We start from the raw sequence: 11,326 nt of genomic DNA, 5'->3' as shown, positions 1-11,326 counted from the left end.
CGTTAATGCTAAGTAACTTAATGCCTACAAAGTCACTCAATCCTTGCAGAGCTCTGTTTGCTTTCTGGACCAATTCTTCAAGAGTCTTCGCTGCCACAACAAGTGCTGTATCGTCGGCGAAAGATGTCATAGACTCGCCAGGAGTATATAACCGCATACTATCAGCATACACTAAATACAACAGGGGTTCTAAGACGGAACCCTGGGGTACTCCACAAGAAACAGGGAAAAACTTAGAAAACTTCTCCTCTAGATTTACCCTAACTGACCTACCATTTAAATACGACCTAAACCAATCCAAAGATCTCCCTTTTACACCCAAATCCCTTAATCTATCCAATAAAATAATAAAATCAACGGTATCAAACGCCTTTTTAAAATCTATAAAAATACTAATATAATATTCACCCTTTTCCAAAGCTAAATTAATATTTTCTAAAAGATGTTGTACAGAATGCGAAATGGAATGGCCCTTCCGGAATCAAAACTACCCATCATACAATGCACGCAGGCTCGTGAGGTGATCAAAAAGTCTTCCATAGATAACTTTTTCATACACTTTCGAAAATACTGATTTTTGATTGATTTTTGCGTTCTTGCAACTTCATCCTCGCTAGCAACAATTCTCTCCAACAGCTGAGATGACGAGCTAGCTGGCTCGCTGATTTCAAGCGCAGCGTACGATTTGAATTGTTTGTAGATTTTGAGAGAATTTTTAGCTTCTTCAAACGCAAGCTTTGCTCCTTTTCCCGTTTTTTGCGACGCTTCCTTTATATTATCTTCATACGATACTAAAGTTTGTTCAGTGAGCCTAATTTCCTTGTGATCACCGTAGCAGAAAACAATGAAGTTTTTTCAGTCTTTGCTATCTTTAACGATCCACAGGACTCTGACTGGCCACAACGGGAATCCTTGGAAATGAGCTAGGGCTAAATCAAACTTTTTAAATGGCATCTTGAAGACAAAAACGAGAAAAAATCCAAAATCATTTATCTTTTACTGAGCAGACCCACGGATGGCATTGGTGATCACCGTTGTGGCTGGTGGCCCGATGGACCCTGGAGACCTGCAAACGTTTATTTCATCGTACTCTGGCATCCACAGCAACAGTTATAATATTATCCAATTATCCAAAGCAAATTGTTCACTGATCTATACAGTATTGTACACAATCACACTTGTTGCGCAATGAAATAAATATCCAAACAATAATCCTCTTTGAAAACTGGTTAAACATTATAAACTGGCTTAGATCTTTATAGGTCAAAGACTAAACAATAACTTATAACCACAGTGACCCTTATCAATATGTGAAAGGTGGAAGTGACTATATTCAATTTAGCTGCAAATCCACATTCATGCCCAACACTTAATTTTCCTTTGAGAAAAAATTGATAAAACTTTCAAAACTGCATTACCAATGAAACGCGCCAAATGTCACAATCAAATGTCATCACGTTATGGTATTGTTCAAATAGAACTCACTTTTAACTTATATATACAGTGGTTCAGGGTGTGAGAGTAGGTTTCAAAATTAATGCTAAGGGGACTAAGACGTTAAGTATAGGAATATTTGAAGACGAAAGAGTGATTTTTAGTAAGGCGAAGATGAATCAAGTGGACAGTCTCAATTACTTAGGTGGTATAATTAGTAAAGACGGTGGATGCAGTGAAGATGTTCATAGTAGAATAGCCAAGGTCCAGGACGTTTTTTCTCATTTAAAAAAAGTGGAAGATTAGGAAAATAAGTCTGCGAACCAGGATTAGAGCATTGGAAGTTACATTAATGACAGTAGTGAAGTATGGTTCTGAAGCATGGGTGCTCCAAAAGATGGAAGAAGATTTGCAATATTTTTTTCATAAACATTACATTGAATCAATAATTACTCTATCCTTCATTAAAAAAAAAAAAAAAATTTTTTTAAATGAAAGTAAGGATCGACATTAAAACTTAAAACGAACAGAAATTATTCCGTATTTGAAAGGGGCTGGCCCCTTCTCAACGCCTCGCTCTTTAAGCTAAATTTTTTTATTGTTTAAAAAAATAAAGTTTTGTGACTGATTTAAACTTTAGTGTAAAGCGCGAGGCAATGAAGAGGAAACAGCCCCATTCATGTACAGAATAATTTCTGTTCGTTTTAATTTTTAATATCATTCCTTACTTTCAGTTAAAACAATTTGTTTTTTATTTAATTTCTAAACGTTTTTGAATTAATGTAGCTTTGAGTTTGGCTCACCGTACATAAATAATCAAAACGAAATTTTCATATTAATTTTACTTTTTTTGTCTACATGGCTTTCTCGAAATTTTGTTCTGAAGTAACTAACGAATTACTTACGTAACGAACTTCTATATTCGTATTCTTTTGTTACGTATATTCGGTAGTTTGACCCTTAGTCAATACCTCGCTCTTTACGCTAAATTTCGAATTTTGTTCGAATCACAAGCCCCTGAATAACAAAGGCTGGTTAATTAGAATAGATAGCTCTTTTGAAAGTAAAAAAAAAAAAAACTTTAGTGTAAAGGGCGTGGTATTGACTAGGGGGAAAACCCCCTCATAAACGTAATAATTTCTTTTCGTTTAAGTTTTAATTTTGCTCCTTACTTTCAGTTTTAAAAACTTGTTTCTTTAATTTAATTTCTAATCGTTTTTTAAATAATGCTGAGAAATCCGGCCCCCCCTTCATCGATATGTCCCTTCCCAAAAAGAAACATCCTCCATGGACCGCTCCTACCCCGTCCCCCTCTCCGCCGACCCCCCCCCCCACCAGGAAATATTCCGCCTAAAACGTCTGTGTAATTCCAATTAACCGAATCTATATATTAAAAATGAACAAAATTCATAGCTTGCATCCTGCCCCCAGGGAACCGGGGGGGATTAAGTCATCCTAAAAGACATATTTATTAGATTGTCGACTATGCTGAACCAAATGGCTATCTCAAATTTTTGATTGGGTAACTTTGGGAAAAAAATGAGCGTAAGAGGGGGCCAAGTTGGCCTCCGATTTTTTGCTTACTTAAAAAGGGCACTAGAACTTTTAATTTCCGTTCGGTTGAGCCCACTCATGATATTCTAGGACTAATGAATTCATAAAATCACCCCTGGGGAAAAAACAAATAAACGCGCATCCGTGATCAATCTTCTGGCAAAAAATGCAAAATTCCATGTTTTTGCAGATAGGAGCTTCAAACTTCTAGAGTAGGGTTCTCTGATACTCTGAATCTGATGATGTGATTTTCAATAAGGTTCTATGACTTTTAAGGGGTTGTTTAAAAATGATCGGGTGTGACCAGACCCCTCCCACGTTCTCCTTAACTGCCCTCTCCCAAAGAGTTCCGATCAAAATTTTGAGGTAGCTATTTTTTTTTAAATAGTCTAAAGTCAAATATCTCTTTGAAGGCAACATGGTCCCTCAAATTACCCTGGGCAGGGGCTGTAAGTTATGCAAGTTACGTATTCCTTACAAAAAGGGCTCGTTATTGGGAAGGAAGGGCATGATCGATCCCTGGTATCCAAACAGGGAATTCCGGAGTAGCTTTCGGGAAATGCTGAGTTGCCTTCCAATCAGTTTCGATTATTAGAAAGAGCACTAGCCATGTCAATTTCCAATCGAATGAGCCCTTTTGAAGTTTCTACGACAACAATTTCTATGAAAACCTTATAAGCCCACAGGGCATAACTTTTTACCCTTGCATCGAGGGATTTCAACTACGTTCAACAAATGGTTGTCTCACAATTTTTATTGGATGTTTTTGAGGAAATGGTTTCCATAAAAATTCTAATAAATCCCCAGGGCATAGCTTAGAACCCTTGCCCTGAGGGATGTGGGAGATTGTCCTCATCAAAAATATAATTCCTATCTGGAAATCAACTATGCTGAACAAAATGGCTATCTCAAAATTTGATTGGATGTGTTTGGGGAAATGGTGTGCGTGGAAGGGGTGTTAGTTGCCTTCCAATCACTTTCAACTGTCAAAAGACGGCAATATCCACTCCAATTTACAATAGAATAAGCCCTTTTCGAAGTTTTTACAACAACTCCTTCGATACGAAGTGCCCTGGTATAAAATCTAAAACAAAAAAAACATAAATTGTGCCATCATCGTTCTGAAAAAAATTCAAATGGATGTACTGAAAAAATGTACAGTTTGAGTCTAATATACATATGCTAATATTTATTCCTTAAAATCTTAATTAATTTTTGTTTTCTTAAAGTTTTAAGTGAAAACATTTAAAAGAATATTTTTCAGTAAAGTAGACATTATATTCTGGCTTTTAGAAAGCATAGTGTTTAGAACCCTACTCAGATTGTTTTCTGCTCGTTTTGAGTTTGACTTATTTTAATTTCTGTTTGTTTTGTGTTTCATTTATTTATTAATACTGATTTGCGGCAGTTTTATTCTTGGTGGATTATTTGATTGTATTTTTGTTCATTTTTTTTTAATGGAGTTCTTTACTTTTTTTGAAGCTTATTTTGTTCAACAAGTCTCTTGATTAATTTTTATTCGTTTTATATTGACCTAGTCTTTTTCAGTGAGAAGACTGAGCCTCTTTTGAATATAAACAACAATCCCTTCCATCAAAACTTTTAATATTCTCTGGGCATAAGTTGCTTTCCATTCTCTTTCGACTATTAAAAAGAGCACTAGCCCTTTGAATTTCCAATTAAATGAGCCTATTTGAAGTTTCTACAAAAACGCTTTCTATAAAAACCTTATATGCCCCCAGGGTATTACTTAAAACCCTTGCCTTGAGGGCTCTGAGGGGTTGTCATCCCAAAATACTTTCCCAATACATCCCAAGAACTTTCAACTAAGTTGAAAAAAAGGGCTATCTCAAGATTTGTATTTTATTTTTGTGGGGAAATGGTTGGCATGAGAGGGGGGTTAGTTACCCTCCAATTACTTTCGACTATTAAAAAGGGCACTGGTCATTTCAATTTCCAATTGAATAAACCCTTTTTGAAGTTTCTACGAAAATACGTTCGATAAAAACCTACTAGGCACCAGGGCACAATTTAAAAACATGGCCCTGCGAGCGCTGGGGGGGGGTGTCATCCGTAAAAACACAAATTACAAAATTTTCAAATACGTTTAAAAAAATGACTATCTAAAATTTTTTATTGTATGTGTTTTGGGCAAAGGTTGGCGTCATAAGGGGTTAGTTGCCCTCTAATCACATTCGACTATTAAAAAGGGCATTAATTAGCCATTTCAATTTCCAATCGAATAAGCCCTTTTGGAATTTTCTACGACAATACTTTCTATAAAAACCTTATGCCCCCAGGCTATAACTTATAACCCTTGCCCTGAGGGTCCTGAAGGGGTTATCGTCCTCAAAGTCCTAATTTCTAGAGCTTTCAACTACGTTGAACAAAAAGGCTACCTCAAAATTTCAATTACATTTGTATGGACAAATGAAGGTAATAGAAGAGGTGTTAGTTACCTTCCAGTTACTTTTAACTATTCAATAGGTCATGAGTCGTGTCAATTTCCAATCAAATGAACCACATTTAAACTTTCTATGAACCCACTCTCTATAAAAACAGTTTCGACCCCCCAAGGCATAACTTAAAACCCTTGCCACGAGGGAATGGGGGAGGGGTTGTCACCCTCACAGACCTAAGTTCTGGACGTTTTAACTACGTTGAACACACGTTCCATCTAAAAATTTTTATTTGATGTTTTTGGGAAATGGTTTCTTTAGAAATCTCATATACCCCCCGAGGCTAGCTTATAACCCTTGCCTTGAGAGCTATGTTGGAGTATCCTCCTCAAAAGCATAATTTATATCTGGAAATCAACTACGTTGAACAAAATGGCTATCTCAAAATTTTGATTGGATGTGTTTGGGGAAATGTGTGGAAGGGGTGTTAGTTGCCTTCCAATCACTTCCGACTATTATAAAGGGCAAAAGCCGCTCGAATTTACAATTGAATGAGCCCTTTTTTAAGTTTCTACGACAACTTCTTCGATACGAAGTGCCCTGGTCTAAAAAAAAAAAAATAAAATATATTGTGCCAACATCGTTCTGAAAACATGCAAATGATTGTACTGAAAAAAATGTGCATTGTCCGCTTAATATACATACACTGATATTTATACCTTAAAATCTTAATTAATTTTTATTTTCTTAAAGCTATAAGTGAAAACATTTAAAAGAATTTTTTTTCAGTAAAGTAAAAATTATATTCTAGATATTATAAAGCATAGGGTTTAAAACCATACCAAAATTAATGTCTGCTCGGTTTGAGTTTGACTTATGTTAATTTCTGGTTGTTTTGGGGTTCATTTATTCAGTTTTGTTTTGGGTTTCATTTTTGGTAGATGTATGCTTGGTAGATTATTTGATCCTATTTTTGTTCATTTTTCTTTTAATGGAGTTTCTTACTTTTTTTGAAAAAATTATTTTGTGCAAAAAGTTTTTTGATTAATTTCTCTTCGTTTTATATTGACATAGTCTTTCTCAGGAAGAAAGACAGAACCACTTCTGACGTTAAACGATCATCCCTTCCTTAAAAACCTTTAATACCCCCTATGCACACCTTAAAAATCTTGCCCCTAATTTCCGGGGTCTATTTCAATCCCAAAAGACATGTTAAATCATAGTTAGACTCTGTTGAATAAACTGAATATCCCACATTTATATAATACACAGTTCGGGACAATATGACGGGGGTTTGGGAGTGAGAGTGTAGCTGCCGTCTGATCATTTGGACTCTTAAAATGAGTACTAGAGCACCTGAGTACCAATTTAATTGGCCCCCTTTGAATTTTATATGACCATACTTAAAAAAAAACTATCGGTCCTCAAGTCAAAAGTTAACCCCCGGGCCCTGACGGCTAGGGGGATTTCTTATAATCCAAGACGTAAATTCCAGGCATGTGGGCTCCGCGTAAAACTATGTAAGTATTACCCAATGTAAAGTGTGAATAAAACCCAAAGTTTAGAGACATTTGGTGTCGACCTTTGTCTAGGGAATGGAGATCTGTAACTCTGATAACTGGAGACTAGAAAAACATATGTCAGGGTTATTTACTCTGATTATTGACACGTTGTAATTGTCGTTCATGCAAGTATTCTAGCTGCAGACTTCTTTGTTCATTATTTTCATTTTCACTACTTCAGACATTTCACAATGTCAATTACCTTTGCTGCTTGGATTGGTTTTGTCAAATGTCATGGTCAAGATTGTTCATTTGGTCTCCAAGCAGGTTGGATGAAGCCACCCTGGAAAAAATTCAAATTCTACTTGAAATTAAATAATTTAGGAGACTACACTGCCTTTCCCTGGCGACAAATAAAAGTTCAAATAGGGATAAAACCCTTTTAATAGACTGTGATTTTCGCAAGCAGTGAAAAAAAAATTCAAAATAAATACTTGATATTTGGGTCACATATACAGTGACCGTCATCAGTAGTAAAAGTGATGATGTAGTTTCCAAGACAAGTCTGGAAAATATGTCTTTGAGGATAAAAAATCTCTCCAGGGCTCAGGGCAAGGGTAGTAAGTTGTGCCCTGAGGACATATAGGGTTTTTGTAGAAAGTGTTATCATATAAATTTCAAAGGGGGCTCATTGGACTGGAAATAAGACGTTCTATTACTCTTTTTAAGAGTCAAAGTGATCAGATGGCAGCTACCCTCTCATCACTACACATACGTCATATTGTCTCAAAATGTGTTTAATAGAAATATTGAAATAGCCGTTCTATTCAAAATAGTCTAAATATCATATAGCAAGGCTTCTGGAACTGAAACAAACCCCAGAGATTAGGGGCAAGGGTTGTAAGTTATGCCCAGGGAGTATTAAACATTCTTATGGAAGGGATGGTTGTTTAACTTTAGAAAAGTCTCATTCTTACTCCATGAAAAATACTATTCCACTATAAAACGAACAGACATTAATTAAAAACAATTTTTCCACAAAATGAGTTTTTCCAAAAAAGTAAAGAACCCTATTAGACCAAAAACGAACAAAAATGGAATCAAATAATCTACCAAGCATACAGCTACCACAAATTAGTTTCAATAAAAAAATGAAACCCCAAACAAACATCAATTAAAATAAGTCAAACTCAAAACAAGCAGAAATTAATCTGAGTAGGGTTCTAAGCCCAATGCTTTCTTTAAGCTAGAATATAATTTGTACTTTACTGAAAAAAAATCTTTTAAATGTTTTCACTTATAACTTTAAGAAAAAAAAGAATTTAATGAATAAATATCAGCATATGTATATTAAACTGACATTACGCATTTTTTTCGTAAGTTTCTCAAACTTATGACATGGGTCACATATTGTTACTTTTATAGGGACGCTATTATAAGCTTCATAGTGGGTTCATTTGATTTAATATTGAATGTTTGTGCTCCATTTTTAATATTACACCGATATCCAACGGCAACGAGCCTCCCCCCCTCCCACGTAGTCTTGTTCCAAAAGAAGCGTATTAAAATTTTTACTTTGACATTTATTACAATATACTTCAATGGTTGGATAAAACACTTCGGGGTCACTACACACCCTCCGGGCACTAGATACGGTGATTTGATTTATGCCCTAAGGCATGCTCTGTTCTTATGAGAGGGATGCTCGTATAAATTTTATAGATAGCGCGTTTGATTGAACCTTGACAGTTTTAGTTCGCGGTTTAAGAGTCACCAAATTTAAGCGCAACTTGCACCCCCCTCAAACCCTTTTTCACCAAATCCCATCCGTTACAAATTTTGACATAGCCAATTTTTTTATAATTAGATAACAAAAACCCCGGTGACAACACAACTCCCCAGGGCCCAGGGGCTAGGCGTTGTAAAGTGTTGCCCTGGGAGCGTATGTGGTTCTTATAAAAGAGATTCTCATTTTAACTTCAGAGAGGACTCATTTGATCGGAAATTGAAATTTCTAGCTTACTGTTTAAGATTCAAAAGACATCCAAGGGCAACTAGTCCCCCCCCCACACAAACTAATTTTCTCCAAGCCCATCCGATAAAAAATTTTAAAATAGCAATATTATAATCAAGACTTAACTGGTCAGAGCATAAAAGCTCCTGTGTTGATGAAACCTCCCAGGGCCCGGAGGGAGGCTTTGTACGTAATTCTGTGGGGGTATATTTAGTTCTTACGGTATGGATGCTCGCATAAAATTCGGAGAGGGCTAATTTGATTGGAAATTGAAAGTTCTTGATCACTTTTTAAGAGTCGAAAAAGATCGGAGGGCAACTAGCCCGTCCCCCTTCCGCACCCTAAATGCATCAGATAAAATTTTTAGAAAGAAATTTTTTTAAAAATAGTTTAAACCTCAAATAACAAAAAATGCGTTGTCGACACAGCTTCCCGGGCCCCAAAGAGAGCTAAAAATCAGAGAGGTCTCATTTGATTGGAAATTGACAGTTCAAGCTCATTTTTTAAAATTCAAAGGAAATCCGAGGACAACTAGCCCCTTACCCACGCTTCCTTTTTCCAAACCCATCTGATAAAAATTTTGAGATAAAGTGTTTGTTAAAAATACTTCAATGCACTAAGAACAAAAACTGCAGTTTCGATGCAGCCCCCCAAGGCCCGGGCATAGACGTTTTAGGTTATGCCCTGGGGTCAAATATGGGTGTACTTGAAATTATGCTTCCACAAACTTCCTATAAGGTTAATTTGCTTGAAAATTGAAATTTTTAATTCACTTTTTAAGAGTCAAAAATGATCGGAAGGTAGGTAACCTCCCCCCATACTCCATTTAGTTTTTCCAAGAGGTACTTCATATAGAAGGGCACTTCGTATAAACTTCAAAGGGGGCTCAATCATTGGGAGTTCTAGTGACCTTTTTAAGAGTCCAACGTGATCGGATGGCAACTAGCCCCCCAAGTCCTTTTCTCCCAAATACATCTGATAAAAAATTTGAGGTAGCTATTTTTTTAAAAATACTTCAAAAATTATATAACAAAAACTCCTTTACGTATGGCCATTTCCTTAAAAATAGTTCAAAGGTCAGATAAGAAAAACTCCTGTGTCGACGCAGCCCCCCAGGACCCGGGGCAGGCGTTGTAAGTATTGCACTTGGGGCATGTATGTTCTTATGGAATGTATGCTCTTATAAACTTAAAATAAGGCTCATTAGCTTGGAAACTAAAAGTTCTCTTTCACTTTTAAAAAGTCAAAAAATATTAGAGGGCAGCTAGCCCCCCCCATGCTCTTTTTTGCGCGAACAGGTCCGAGACGAATTGTGAGATAACTATTTCTGATAAAATAGTTCACAGGTCATATAATGAAATCTTCGGGGCCGACACAACCCCCTAGGACCCGGAGACAGGCGTTGCAAGTAATGTTCTGGGGGCATATATAGTTCTTATGGAAGGGATTCTCGTAAAAACTTTGGAGAGGGCTCATATGATTGGAAATTTAAAGTTCAATTGGAAATTTAGAGTTAAAAGATATCGGAGAAAACTAGCCCCCACCCTCTCCACGTCCTATTTTCCTCAAACCCATTCAATAAGAACTTTGAGAGACATTTTTCTCAAAACGGTTCAAAGATCATAGAACAAAAAATCCGGGATGAACACTATCTTTCAGGGCCCGGGGTAAGTGTTGTAAGTAATACCTGGGGGCATATACAGCCGTTGTGGAAGGGATGCTCGTACAAACTTCAGAGAAGGCTAATTTCATTGGAAATAAAATGTTTCAGTTTTTTAAGAGTCAAAAGAGGTCGGAGGGTCCCTAGCCTCCGCCACGCCCTTTTTTCCACAAACCCATTCGATACAACTTTTGAGATTGCCATTTTTTTAAAATAGTTCAAAAGTCAGATTACAAAAACTCCCTTGTCAACAAAACCTCCTATGGTCCAGGGGGCAAGCATTGTAAGCCATGTCCTGAGGCCAATAGGTTTATTTTGGAAGGGATACTCGTAAAAATTTCTGAGAGAGCTCATTTTAATGGAAATTGAAAGTTTTGGGTCTTTTTTTCAGATTAGAAAAAGATCGTAGGGTAACTAGTTCCTCCCGCCCTACACGCTTTTGGCTTTTCAGGATGGATAAACCCATCCGTTAAAAATTTGAGGAGATAATTTAGTTAAAAAATAGTTCAAATATAAGATATAAAAACTACGGGGTCGACACAAACCCCCAGGGCCCAAGAAAGAACGTTGTAAGTCTTACTCTGGGGGTATATATGGTTCTTAAGGAAGGGGTGCTCGTATAAACTTCGGAGAGGGCTCATCTTATTGAAAATAAAAAGTTATAATTCCCTGTTAAAGCTTCAAAAGGGACCGAAGGGCACTTAGCCCCCCCCCCACTCAGGCCCTTTTTTACTTTGATGCCCATGCCCTTTTTTCCCAAGAC

Source organism: Artemia sp. Qi Xiang Cuo, chromosome 15 (genome assembly GCF_049724085.1).
Source record: "Artemia sp. Qi Xiang Cuo chromosome 15, ASM4972408v1, whole genome shotgun sequence".
Lineage (NCBI taxonomy): Eukaryota > Metazoa > Arthropoda > Branchiopoda > Anostraca > Artemiidae > Artemia > Artemia sp. Qi Xiang Cuo.
The sequence above is the reverse complement of the archived record's forward strand: the minus strand, read 5'-3'. Positions refer to the sequence as shown.